This window comes from Primulina tabacum, chromosome 10, assembly GCF_025594145.1.
Source record: "Primulina tabacum isolate GXHZ01 chromosome 10, ASM2559414v2, whole genome shotgun sequence".
NCBI lineage: Eukaryota > Viridiplantae > Streptophyta > Magnoliopsida > Lamiales > Gesneriaceae > Primulina > Primulina tabacum.
Window position 1 is genome coordinate 28,756,805 of NC_134559.1, and position 12,790 is coordinate 28,769,594.

At 42.4% G+C, this 12,790-nt stretch overlaps 8 non-coding genes and 5 pseudogenes across 8 annotated transcripts; all 13 read left to right on the forward strand.

Annotated features, from left to right (window-relative positions):
* The first annotated feature begins 141 nt into the window (after positions 1-141).
* LOC142508011 (5S ribosomal RNA) lies at positions 142-260 on the forward strand. The gene has a single exon (XR_012806245.1). It is a non-coding gene; the product is annotated as a 5S ribosomal RNA (ribosomal RNA).
* A 681-nt stretch (positions 261-941) lies between these two features.
* On the forward strand, positions 942-1,058 carry LOC142511642 (5S ribosomal RNA; annotated as a pseudogene).
* A 222-nt stretch (positions 1,059-1,280) lies between these two features.
* Positions 1,281-1,399, forward strand: LOC142508932 (5S ribosomal RNA). The gene has a single exon (XR_012807129.1). It is a non-coding gene; the product is annotated as a 5S ribosomal RNA (ribosomal RNA).
* Positions 1,400-2,082: 683 nt separating this feature from the next.
* Positions 2,083-2,203, forward strand: LOC142509282 (5S ribosomal RNA). Its single transcript, XR_012807465.1, has one exon. It is a non-coding gene; the product is annotated as a 5S ribosomal RNA (ribosomal RNA).
* A 1,440-nt stretch (positions 2,204-3,643) lies between these two features.
* LOC142510956 (5S ribosomal RNA) lies at positions 3,644-3,764 on the forward strand (annotated as a pseudogene).
* Positions 3,765-4,394: 630 nt separating this feature from the next.
* On the forward strand, positions 4,395-4,513 carry LOC142514717 (5S ribosomal RNA). Its single transcript, XR_012810598.1, has one exon. It is a non-coding gene; the product is annotated as a 5S ribosomal RNA (ribosomal RNA).
* Positions 4,514-5,194: 681 nt separating this feature from the next.
* LOC142515011 (5S ribosomal RNA) lies at positions 5,195-5,313 on the forward strand. The gene has a single exon (XR_012810878.1). It is a non-coding gene; the product is annotated as a 5S ribosomal RNA (ribosomal RNA).
* Positions 5,314-7,636: 2,323 nt separating this feature from the next.
* On the forward strand, positions 7,637-7,757 carry LOC142515282 (5S ribosomal RNA). The gene has a single exon (XR_012811136.1). It is a non-coding gene; the product is annotated as a 5S ribosomal RNA (ribosomal RNA).
* Positions 7,758-8,435: 678 nt separating this feature from the next.
* LOC142509170 (5S ribosomal RNA) lies at positions 8,436-8,557 on the forward strand. The gene has a single exon (XR_012807356.1). It is a non-coding gene; the product is annotated as a 5S ribosomal RNA (ribosomal RNA).
* Positions 8,558-9,236: 679 nt separating this feature from the next.
* Positions 9,237-9,354, forward strand: LOC142511071 (5S ribosomal RNA; annotated as a pseudogene).
* A 679-nt stretch (positions 9,355-10,033) lies between these two features.
* LOC142511552 (5S ribosomal RNA) lies at positions 10,034-10,152 on the forward strand (annotated as a pseudogene).
* A 684-nt stretch (positions 10,153-10,836) lies between these two features.
* LOC142508829 (5S ribosomal RNA) lies at positions 10,837-10,954 on the forward strand. The gene has a single exon (XR_012807031.1). It is a non-coding gene; the product is annotated as a 5S ribosomal RNA (ribosomal RNA).
* A 682-nt stretch (positions 10,955-11,636) lies between these two features.
* LOC142511257 (5S ribosomal RNA) lies at positions 11,637-11,755 on the forward strand (annotated as a pseudogene).
* Positions 11,756-12,790: the final 1,035 nt, after the last annotated feature.

The following is a 12,790-nucleotide window of genomic DNA, read 5'->3' on the forward strand; positions in this document are numbered from 1 at the left end:
TCACCCATCCTAGATCCGCCATCGAGCCATAACGATTAACTTCATGGTTCTGATTGGGCGAGAGCAGTGCCGCGTGTTGTCCATCGCCGCCCGCTTCACATGTACTGGAGGGAAATAAGAATAAACATCCCACTCAATGTCTGTTGCGATCATACCAGCACTAATGCACCGGATCCCATCAGAAATCCGTAGTTAAGCGTGCTTGGACGAGAGCAGTACTAGGATGGGTGAACCCCTGGGAAGTCCTCGTGTTGCACCCATTTTCGTGTTTTTCTATTTTTGATTACTTGTTGACAGACGATTTTCCGCTCAAATCATCTGAATCTCGATAGGGACCAGATAAGACGTGAAATCAACGTAGCTCGGGCACTGCCGGATTTAGATAAAATTGTAGCCTAATTTGATTGTAAACGGGCAAACGAACGAGACTCATTAATCCGCAATGAGCTGGCGAGATTTTAGCCGAATTCTTTCTCTTAGACCCTCTAATTTGCGATTTTTCGCTTCTGTTAAGCTTCCGTTTTTTCGAGAAATCCGCTTAGGAATTACGAAATTCGATTTTGGTTTCACTTTATCGTATCCCAGGCATAATTATAGCTTTACATTCGCTATTTTCTTATTCTTATTTTTTTTCTATTTTCTGGAAACATTTAGCGATTTTTGTTGTCGTGAGCCGGTTCTGTGCGGAAGGGTATGACGCAGATTACTCCGGAGACAGTTAACTCATTAAAAACATTTATTTCGACTGTTTGAGCCATAATTTATGTAAACGATCGCGACACGAGCACTTTCCAAGGAGGTCACCCATCCTAGCACTGTCATCGCGCCAGAACGCTTAACTTCATTGTTCTGATTGGGCGAGAGCAGTGCCGCATGTTGTCCATCGCCGCCCGCTCCACACGTACTCGAGGGATATAAGAATAAACATCCCACTCAATGTCGGGTGAGATCATACCAGCACTAATACACCGGATCCCATCAAAACTCCGAAGTTAAGCGTGCTTGGGCGAGAGCAGTACTTGGATGGTGACCCCCTGGTAAGTCCTCGTTTGCACCCCTTTTCGTGTTTTTCTATTTTTAATTACTTGTTGACAGACGATTTTCGGTTCAAATCATCTGACTCTCGATCAGGACCAGAGAAGACATGTGAAATCAACGTAGCTCGGGCACTGCCGGATTTTGATAAAATTGTAGGCTAATTTGATTGTAAACGGGCAAACGAACGAGACTCATTCCTCACGTACTCTATGGATATAAGAATAAACATCCCACTCAATGTCGGGTACGATCATACCAGCACTAATACACCAGATCCCATAAGAACTCCGAAAATAAGCGTGCTTGGGCGAGATCAGTACTTGGATGGTTGACCCCCTGGGAAGTCCTCGTGTTGCACTCTTTTTCGTGTTTTTCTATTTTTGATTACTTGTTGACAGGGAATTTTTTGCTCAAATCATCTGACTCTCGATAAGGACCAGAGAAGACATGTGAAATCAACGTAGCTCGGGCACTGCCGGATTTGGACAAAATAGTAGGCTAATTTGATTGTAAACGGGCAAAACAACGAGACTCATTACTCGGCAATGAGCTGGCGAGATTTTAGTTGAATTCCTTCTCTAAGACCCTCTAATTTGCGATTTTCCGCTTCTGTTAAGCTTCCGTTTCCTCGATAAATCCACTAATAAAGTCCGAAATTCGATTCTAGTTTCATATTATCGTATCTCAGGCATAATAATAGCTTTACATTCGCTATTTTCTTCTTCTTATTTTTTTTCTATTTTCTTGGAACATTTAGCGATTTTTGTTGTCGTGAGCCAGTGCTGTGCGAAAGGGTATGACGCAGATTACTCCGGAGAAGGTTAACTCATTAAAAACAATTTTTTCGACTGTTTTAGCCATAATTTACGTAAAAGGTCGCGACACGAGGACTTCCCAACGAGGTCACCCATCCTAGCTCTGCCATCGCGCCAGAACTCTTAACTTCGTGGTTCGGATTGGACGAGAGCAGTGCCGCATGTTGTCCATCGCTGCCCTCTCCACACATACTCAAAGGATATAAGAATAAACATCCCATTCAATGTCGGGTGCGATCATACCAGCACTAATGCACTGGATCCCATCAGAACTCCGAAGTTTTAATCGTGCTTGGGCGAGAGCAGTACTAGGATGTGTGACCCCCTGGGAAGTCTTCGTGTTGCACCCTTTTCTTTTTTTCTTTTTTTGAATACTTGTTGACAAACGATTTTCGGCTCAAATCATTTGAATCTCGATCGTGACCAGATGAGACATGTGAAATCAACGTAGTTCGGGCACTGCCGGATTTGGACAAAATTGTAGCCTAATTTGATTGTAAACGGGCAAACGAACGAGACTCATTAATCCGCAATGAGCTGGCGAGATTTTAGCCGAATTCTTTCTCTAAGACCCTCTAATTTGCGATTTTCCGCTTCTGTTAAGCTTTTGTTTCCTCGAAAAATCTGCTTAGTAAGTCTGAAATTCGATTCCGGTTTCATTTTATCGTATCCCAGGCATAATAATAGCTTTACATTCGCTATTTTCTTATTCTTATTTTTTTCTATTTTCTGGGAACATTTAGCTATTTTTGTTCTCGTGAGCCGGTTCTGTCTGGAAGGGTATGACGCAGATAACTCCGGAGACGATTAACTAATTAAAAACAATTATTTCTACTGTTTTAGCCATAATTTACGTAAACGGTCGCGACACGAGGACTTTCCAGGGTGGTCACCCATCCTAGATCCGACATCGCACCATAACGATTAACTTCATGGTTCTGATTGGGCGAGAGCAGTGCCGCGTGTTGTCCATCGCCGCCCGCTCCACACGTACTCGAGGGAAATAAGAATAAACATCCCACTCAATGTCGGGTGCGATCATACCAGCACTAATGCACCGGATCCCATCAGAACTCCGAAATTAAGCGTAGGAAGTCCTCGTGTTGTACCATTTTCGTGTTTTTCTATTTTTGATTACTTGTTGACAGATGATTTTTAGCTCAAATCATCTGAATCTCGATCGGGACCAGATAAGACGTAAAATCAACGTAGCTCGCGCACAGCCGGATTTGGACAAAATTGTAGCCTAATTTGATTGTAAACGGGCAAACAAACGAGACTTATTAATCCGCAATGAGCTGACGAGATTTTAGCCGAATTTTTTCTCTAAGACCCTCTAATTTGCAATTTTCCGCATCTGTTAAGCTTCCGTTTCCTCGAAAAATCAGCTTAGTAAGTCCGAAATTCGATTCCGGTTTCATTTTATCGTATCCCAGACATAATAATAGATTTACATTCGCTATTTTCTTATTCTTATTTTTTTCTATTTTCTGGGAACATTTAGCTATTTTTGTTGTCGTGAGCCGGTTCTGTGTGGAAGGGTATGACGCAGATTACTCCGGAGACGGTTAACTCATTAAAAACAATTAATTCTACTGTTTTAGCCATAATTTACGTAAACGGTCGAGAAACGAGGACTTTCCAGGGAGTCACCCATCCTAGCTCTGCCATCGCGCCAGAACGCTTAATTATATTGTTCTGATTGGGCGAGAGCAGTGCCGCGTGTTGTCCATCGCCGCCCGCTCCACACGTAGTCGAGGGATATAAGAATAAACATCCCACTCAATGTCGGGTGCGATCATACTTGCACTAATACAGCGGATCCCATAAGAACTTCGAAGTTAAGCGTGTTTAGACGAGAGCAGTACTTGGATGGGTGACCCCCTGGGAGAAGTCCTCGTGTGGCACCCCTTTTCGTGTTTTTCTATTTTTGATTACTTGTTGACAGACGATTTTCGGCTCAACTCATCTGACTCTCGATTAGGACCAGAGAAGACGTGTGAAATCAACATAGCTCGGGCACTGCCGGATTTGGACAAAATTGTAGGCTAATTTGATTATAAACGGGCAAACGAACGAGACTCATTACTCCACAATGAGCTGGCGAGATTTTAGCCGAATTCCTTCTCTAAGACCCTCTAATTTGCCATTTTTTCGCTTCTGTTAAGCTTCTGTTTCCTCGAGAAATCCGGTTTAGAAGTCCGAAATTCGATTCCAGTTCCATTTTATCGTATTCCAGGCATAATAATAGCTTTACATTCGCTATTTTTTTCTATTTTCTGGGAACATTTAGAGATTTTTGTTGTCGTGAGCCGGTGCTGTGCGGAAGGGTAAGACGCAGATTACTCCGGAGACGGTTAACTCATTAAAAACAATTATTTCGACTGTTTTAGCCATAATTTACATAAAAAGTCGCGACACGAAGACTTCTCAGGGAAGTCACCCATCCTAGCTCGGGCGAGAGCAGTGCCGCGTGTTGTCCATCGCCGCCCGCTCCACACATACTCGAGGGATATAAGAATAAACATCCCACTCAATGTCGGGTGCAATCATACCAGCACTAAGACACCGGATCCCATCAGAACTCCGAAGTTAAGCGTGCATGGGCGAGAGCAGTACGAGGATGGGTGACCCCTTGGGAAGTCCTCGTGTTGCAACCCTTTTCGTGTTTTTCTATTTTTAATTACTTGTTGACAGACGATTTTTGGCTCAAATCATTTGAATCTCAATCGAGACAAGATAAGACGTGAAATCAACGTAGCTCGGGCACTGCCGGATTTGGACAAAATTGTAGCCTAATTTGATTGTAAACATGCAAACGAACGAGACTCATTAATCCACAATGAGCTGGCGAGATTTTATTCGAATTCCTTCTCTAAGACCATCTAATTTGCGAATTTCCGCTTCTGTTAAGCTTCCATTGCCTCGAGAAATCCGCTTAGGAAGTCTGAAATTCAATTCCGGTTCCATTTTATCGTATCCCAGGCATAATAATAGCTTCACATTCGCTATTTTCTTATTCTTATTTTTTTTCTATTTTTTGGGAACATTTAGCGATTTTTGTTGTCGTGAGCCGGTTCTTTGCGGAAGGGTATGACGCAGATTACTCCAGAGACGGTTAACTCATTAAAAACAATTATTTCGACTGTTTTATCCATAATTTACGTAAACTGTCGCGACAGGTGGACTTCCCAGGGAGGTCACCCATCCTAGCTCCGCCATCGCGCCATAACGATTAACTTCATGGTTTTGATTGGGCGAGAGCAAAGCCGCGTGTTGTCCATCGTCGCCCGCTCCACACGTACTGGAGGGATATAAGAATAAACATCCCACTCAATGTCGGGTGCGATCATACCAGCACTAATGCACCGGATCCCATCAGAACTCCGGAGTTAAGCTTGCTTGGGCGAGAGCAGTATTAGGATGGGTGACCCCCTGAGAAGTCCTCGTGTTGCACCCTTTTCGTGTTTTTCTATTTTTGATTACTTGTTGAAAGACGATTTTCGGCTCAAATCTTCTAAATCTCGATCGGGTCAAAATATGACATGTGAAATCAACGTAACTCAGGTACTGCCGGATTTGGACAAAATTATAGCCTAATTTGATTGTAAACGGTCTTAGCCGAATTCCTTCTCCAAGACCCTCTAATTTGCGATTTTTCGCTTCTGTTAAGCTTATGTTTCCTCTTTAAATCCGCTTAGGGAGTCCGAAATTCGATTCTTGTTCAATTTTATCGTATCACAGGCATAAAAATAGCTTTACATTCGCTATTTTCTTGTTCTTATTTTTTTCTATTTTCTGGGAACATTTAGCGATTTTTGTTGTCGTGAACCGGTGCTGATAGGATCGATTAGGGGGGATAATCATTGAGCTACAATAGCTCGGTTCTTGAAATATTGAACACCGATGAATTAAATAGAGTTTGGTTAAAAACCAAGCGGAAGATACTCGAAATAATCCTTCGTAGAAACCGATTAAATATTTTGTAAACCATTTAAAATATATGCAAGTTGAATGAGTAAAAATATTCAGTTGAAGTATTTTATCAAACACTTGGTATACAATATTTTGATATTTGAAGAACACATAAAATGCTTCAACAATGCATCTTTAAAAACAGTGAAAATGATAAGCAAATGCAATAAACAAATAGAAACGAATTTGTTTATGTATATTAGGAGATTTCAAACACTCCTACGTCATTCCTTCTTCCTCTTGGGAAGGATCCACTAGAAGACTTTGATTTATACAACTACTTGTACAAACCCATTCCGGAAGGGCAGCACCCAACTAGAACTCCTAGCACTCAAAATTGTAGGCAGCACCTCACAATCAGCATATTCTTTAATGTCTCATATGCAAAGACTACATACACAAGTTTATTGTCTTTGTGCAAGACTCACTCAACTAATCTTTGAAGTTCAACTCTCTTGTATATGTGTGAGTGATTGTGTGTGAGGAATTTATCATTTACAGTGTACATCTCAAATGTATCCTCACACAAGGGCTTGTGCTCTCAACTAGCTGATTTTTTCATGCTAACTGCCCATGCTTTGAATCCCCTTCAAAAGCTGTTGTTTGATCTTCAATATGTTGTATTTATAGGCTCCAACACTGATATATACGTTTGACACAAGAATATGACCGTTGGAAAGTTTCTGTACTGTTTCTGGAATAGCAACGGTCAAATTCGTCTTGCTGGACATTTTCTCGACTGGTCAACTCTGGTCAATTGGTCAACTCAACTGGTCAATCAGTTCAACTGGTTCAGCTGGTCTGGTTCAACTGGTCTTCAGCTGGTCTGGTTCAGTTTTAGCTGGTTCAGTTCAGCTGGTCTGGTTCAGTTTCAGCTGGTTCAGTTCAGCTGGTCTGGTTCAACTGGTCTTCAGCTGGTCTGGTTCAGTTTCAGTTGGTCAGCAGCTGGTTCAGTTCAGTTGGTTGGTCAGCTAGTCAGCAGTTAGTTCAGTTGGTTCAGTTTCAGCTGGTGTGCTGAAATCAGCCTAGCTGATTTTAGTTTGTGCAGAACCAGTTACTTCATCGTCATTTATCAGCATCTTAAGCTTTGATTCCGACTTTGACTTCTGAAGATGATTTGTAGATCATCGTCTTATCTTTACAACGCATACTGAATCGCTTCATTTCAATAACCGAGCTGAAAAATATGACCAAAATACCACAGCTGCTCAAACTCAACTGATTGTTGTTTTCGTGTGATCATTTCGGTAATTGAGCGATCAGTTAGACCATCATAACATCCGATTTGCCCAACTGACGCGGAATACGATTTGTTCCAAAGTGAGTTTTCTAATCAGTCCAGTTGGCGGATTGTCATTTGGATAATCCAGTTGAGAGATATCATTAAAATACCAAAGCTCGCCAGAAATTCAGTTTGTGCAAAATTCAGTTTCAGCTTGCTTCTTGTGTTTGCAACTTCACACTTGAGTAAATATGTTAGAAACACAATAACAAGTTTTGTTAACATCAAAATCAAGATTGCGAACTTGAAAAGTTCCAACAGGTGCTGTGCGGAAGGGTATGACGCAGATTACTCCGAACACTGTTAACTCATTAAAAACAATTATTTCAACTGTTTTAGCCATAATTTACGTAAAAGGTCGCGACACGAGGACTTCCCAGGGAGGTCACCCATCCTAGCTCTGCCATCGTGCAAGAACGCTTAACTTCATGGTTCTGATTGGGCGAGAGCAGTGCCGCGTGTTGTCCATCGCCGCCCGCTCCACACGTACTCGAGGGATATAAGAATAAACATCCCACTCAATGTCGGGTGCGATCATACCAGCACTAATGCACCGGATCCCATCAGAACTCCGAAGTTAAGCGTGCTTGGGCGAAAGCGCAGTACTAGGATGGGTGACCCCCTGGGAAGTCCTCGTGTTGCACCTCTTTCCGTGTTTTTCAATTTTTGATTACTTGTTGACAGACGATTTTCGGCTCAAATCATCTGAATCTCGATCGGAACCAGATAAGACGTGAAATCAACATAGCTCCGGCACTGCCGGATTTTGACAAAATTATAGCCTAATTTGATTGTAAACGGGCAAACGAACGAGACTAATTAATCCGCAATGAGATGGCGAGATTTTAGCCGAATTACTTCCCTAAAATCATCTAATTTGCGATTTTACGCTTCTGTTAATCTTCCGTTTCCTCGAAAAATCCGCTTAGTGAGTCCGAAATTCGATTCCGGTTTCATTTTATCGTATCCAAGCATAATAATAGCTTTACATTCGCTATTTTTTTATTCTTATTTTTTTCACTTTTCTGGGAACATTTAGCGATTTTTGTTGTCGTGAGCCGGTTCGATGCGGAAGGGTATGATGCAGATTACTCCGGAGACGCTTAACTCATTAAAAACAATTATTTCGACTTTTTTGCCATAATTTACGGAAACGGTCGCGACACGAGGACTTTCCAGGGATGTCACCCATCCTAGCTCTGCCATCACGCCAGAACGCTTAACTTCATTGTTCTGATTGGGCGAGAGCAGTGCCGCGTGTTGTCAATCGCCGCCCGCTCCACACGTATTCGAGGGATATAAGAATAAACATCCCACTCAATGTTGGGTGCGATCATACCAGCACTAATACACCGGATCCTATCAGAACTCCGAAGTTAAGCGTGCTTGGGCGAGAGCAGTACTTGGATGGGGGTGACCCCCTGGGAAGTCCTCGTTTTCACCCCCTTTTCGTGTTTTTCTATTTTTGATTACTTGTTGACAGACGTTTTTCGGATCAAATCATTTAAATCTCGACCAGGACCAGATAAGACCTGAAATCAACGTAGCTCGGGCACTGCCGTATTTGGACAAAATTGTAGGCTAATTTGATTGTAAACGGGCAAACGAACGAGACTCATTACTTGGCAATGAGCTGGCGAGATTTTAGCCGAATTCTATCTCTAAGACCCTCTAATTTGCGATTTTCCGCTTCTGTTAAGCTTCCGTTTCCTCGAGAAATCCGCATACGAAGTCTAAAATTCGATTCCGGTTTCATTTTATCGTATCCCAGGCATAATAATAGCATTACATTCGCTATTTTCTTATTCTTATTTTTTTCTATTTTCTTGGAACATTTAGCGATTTTTGTTGTCGTGAGCCGGTTCTGTGCGGAAGGGTATGACGCAGATTACTCCATAGACGGTTAACTCATTAAAAACAATTATTTCGACTTTTTTAGCCATAATTTACGAAAATGGTCGCAACACGATGGCTTTCCAAGGAGGTCACCCATCCTAGCTCTGCCATCGCGCCAGAACGCTTAACTTAATTGTTCTGATTGGGCGAGACCAGTGCCGCGTGTTGTCCATCGCCGCCCGCTCTACACGTTGTCGAGGGATATAAGAATAAACATCCCACTCAATATCGGGTGCGATCATACCAGCACTAATACAGCGGATCCCATAAGAACTTCGAAGTTAAGCGTGTTTAGACGAGAGCAGTACTTGGATGGGTGACCCCTTGGGAAGTCCTCGTTTGCACCCCTTTTCGTGTTTTTCTATTTTTGATTACTTATTGACAGACGATTTTCGGCTCAAATAATCTGAATCTCGACCGGGACAAGATAATACGTGAAATCAACGTAGCTCGGGCACTGCCGTATTTGGACAAAATTGTAGGCTAATTTGATTGTAAACGGGCAAACGAACGAGACTCGTTACTTTGCAATGAGCTGGCGAGATTTTAGCCGAATTCCTTCTCTAAGACCCTCTAATTTGCGATTTTTCGCTTCTGTTAAGCTTCCGTTTCCTCGAGAAATCCGCTTACGAAGTCTAAAATTCGATTCCGGTTTTATTTTATCGTATCCCAGGCATAATAATAGCATTACATTCGTTATTTTCTTATACTTATTTTTTTTTATTTTCTGGGAACATTTAGCGATTTTTGTTGTCGTGAGCCGGTTATGTGCGGAAGGGTACGACGCTGATTACTCCGGAGACGGTTAACTCATTAAAAAAAATTATTTCAACTGTTTTAGCCATAATTTACGTAAATGGTCGCGACACGAGGGCTTTCCAGGGAGGTCACCCATCCTAGCTCTGCCATCGCGCCAGAACGCTTAACTTAATTGTTCTGAATGGGCGAGAACAGTGCCGCGTGTTATCCATCGCCGCCCGCTCCAAACGTATTCGAGGGATATAAGAATAAACATCCCACTCAATGTCGGTGCGATCATACGAGAACTAATACACCGGATCCCATCAGAACTCTGAAGTTAAGCGTGCTTGGTCGAGAGCAATACTACGATGGGTGACCCCCTGGGAAGTCCTTATGTTGCACCCCTTTTCGTGTTTTTCTATTTTTGATTACTTGTTGACAAACGATTTTCGGCTCAAATCATCCGAATCTCGATCAGGACCAGAGAAGACATGTGAAATCTACGTAGCTCAGGCACTGCCGGATTTGGACAAAATTCTAGGCTAATTTAATTGTAAACGGGCAAACGAACGAGACTCATTACTCCGCAATGAGCTGGCGAGATTTTAGCCGAATTCCTTCTCTAACGCCCTCTAATTTGCGATTTTCCAATTCTGTTAAGCTTCCGTTTCCTCGAGAAATCCGCTTAGGAAGTCCGAAATTCGATTCTGGTTCCTTTTTATCATATCCCCGATATAATAATAGCTTTACATTCGCTATTTTCTTCTTCTTATTTTTTTTTCTATTTTCTGGGAACATTTAGAGATTTTTGTTGTCGTGAGCCGGTTCTATGCGAAAGGGTATGACGCAGATTTCTCCGGACACGGTTAACTCATTAAAAACAATTATTTCGACTGTTTTATCCATAATTTACGTAAACGGTCGCGACACGAGGACATCTCAGGGAGGTCACCCATCCTAGCTCCACCATCGCGCCATAACAATTAACTTCATGGTTTTGATTGGGCGAGAGCAGTGCCGCGTGTTGTCCATCGCCGCCCGCTCCACACGTACTCGAGGGATATAAGAATAAACATCCCACTCAATGTCGGGTGCGATCATACCAGCACTAATGCACATGATCCCATCAGAACTCCGAAGTTAAGCGTGCTTGGGCGACAGCAGTACTAGGATGGTGACCCCCTGGGAAGTCCTCGTGTTGCACCCCTTTTCGTGATTTTCTATTTTTGATTATTTGTTGACAGACGATTTTCGGCTCAAATCATCTGAATCACGATCGGGACCAGAGAAGAAATGTGAAATCAACGTAGCTCGGGCACTGCCGGATTTGGACAAAATTATAGCCTAATTTGATTGTAAACGGGCAAACGAACGAGACTGATTAATCCGCAATGAGATGGCGAGATTTTAGCCGAATTCCTTCCCTAAGACCATCTAATTTGCGATTTTCCGCTTCTGTTAATCTTCCGTTTCCTCGAAAAATCCGCTTAGTAAGTCCGAAATTCGATTCCGGTTTCATTTTATCATATCCAGGCATAATAATAGCTTTACATTCGCTATTTTCTTCTTCTTATTTTTTTTCACTTTTCTGGGAACATTTTGCGATTTTTGTTGTCGTGAGCCGGTTCTGTGCGGAAGAGTATGACGTAGATTACTCCGGAGACGGTTAACCCATTAAAAACAATTATTTCGAATGTATTAGCCATAATTTACGTAAACGATCGCGACACGAGGACTTTCCAGGGAGGTCACCCATCCTAGCTTTGCCATCGCGCCAGAACGCTTAACTTCATTGTTCTGATTGGGCGAGAGTAGTGCCGCGTGTTGTCCATCGCCGCCCGCTCCACACGTACTCGAGGGATATAAGAATAAACATCCCACTCAATGTCGGGTGCGATCATAACACCACTAATACACCGGATCCCATCAGAACTCCAAATTTAAGTGTGTTTGGGCGAGAGCAGTACTTGGATGGGTGACCCCCAGGGAAGTCCTCATGTTGCACCCTTTTCGTGTTTTTCTATTTTTGATTACTTGTTGACAGACGATTTTCGGCTTAAATCATCTGACTCTCGATCAGTACCACAGAAGACATGTGAAATCAACGTAGCTCGGGCACTACCGGATTTGGAAAAATTTGTAGGCTAATTTGATTGTAAACGGGCAAACGAACGAGACACATTACTCCGCAATGAGCTGGCGAGGTTTTAGCCGAATTCCTTCTCTAAGACCCTCTAATTTGCGATTTTCCGCTTCTGTTAAGCTTTCGTTTTCTTGAGAAATCCGCTTAGGAAGTCCGAAATTCGATTCCGGTTCCATTTTATCGTAACCCAGGCCAAATAATAGCTTTACATTCGCTATTTTCTTCATCTTATTTTTTTTATTTTCTGTGAACATTTAGCGATTTTTGTTGTCTCGAGCCGGTGCTGTGCGGAAGGGTATGACGCATATTACTACGGAGACGGTTAACTCATTAAAAACAATTATTTCAACTATTTTAGCCATAATTTACGTAAACGGTCGCGAAACGAGAACTTCCCAGGGAGGTCACCCATCCTAGCTCTGCCATTGCGCCAGAACGCTTAACTTTATGGTTTTGATTGGGCAAGACCAGTGCCGCGTGTTTTAGCCTAATTTGATTGTAAACGGGCAAACGAACGATACTCATTAATACGCAATGAGCTTGCGAGATTTTAGGCGAATTCCTTTTCTAAGACCCTCTAATTTGCAATTTTCCGCTTCTGTTAAGCTTCCGTTTCCTCGAAAAATCAGCTTAATAAGTACGAAATTCGATTCCGGTTCCATTTTATCGTATCCAAGTCATAATAATAGCTTTACATTCGCTATTTTCTTATTCTTATTTTTTTTTCTATTTTCTGGGAACATTTAGCGATTTTTGTTGTCGTGAGCCGGTTCTGTGCGGAAGGGTATGACGCAGATTACTCCTGAGACAGTTAACTCATTAAAAACAATTATTTTAACTGTTTTTTCCATAATTTACGTAAACGGTCGCGACACGAGGACTTCACAGGGAGGTCACCCA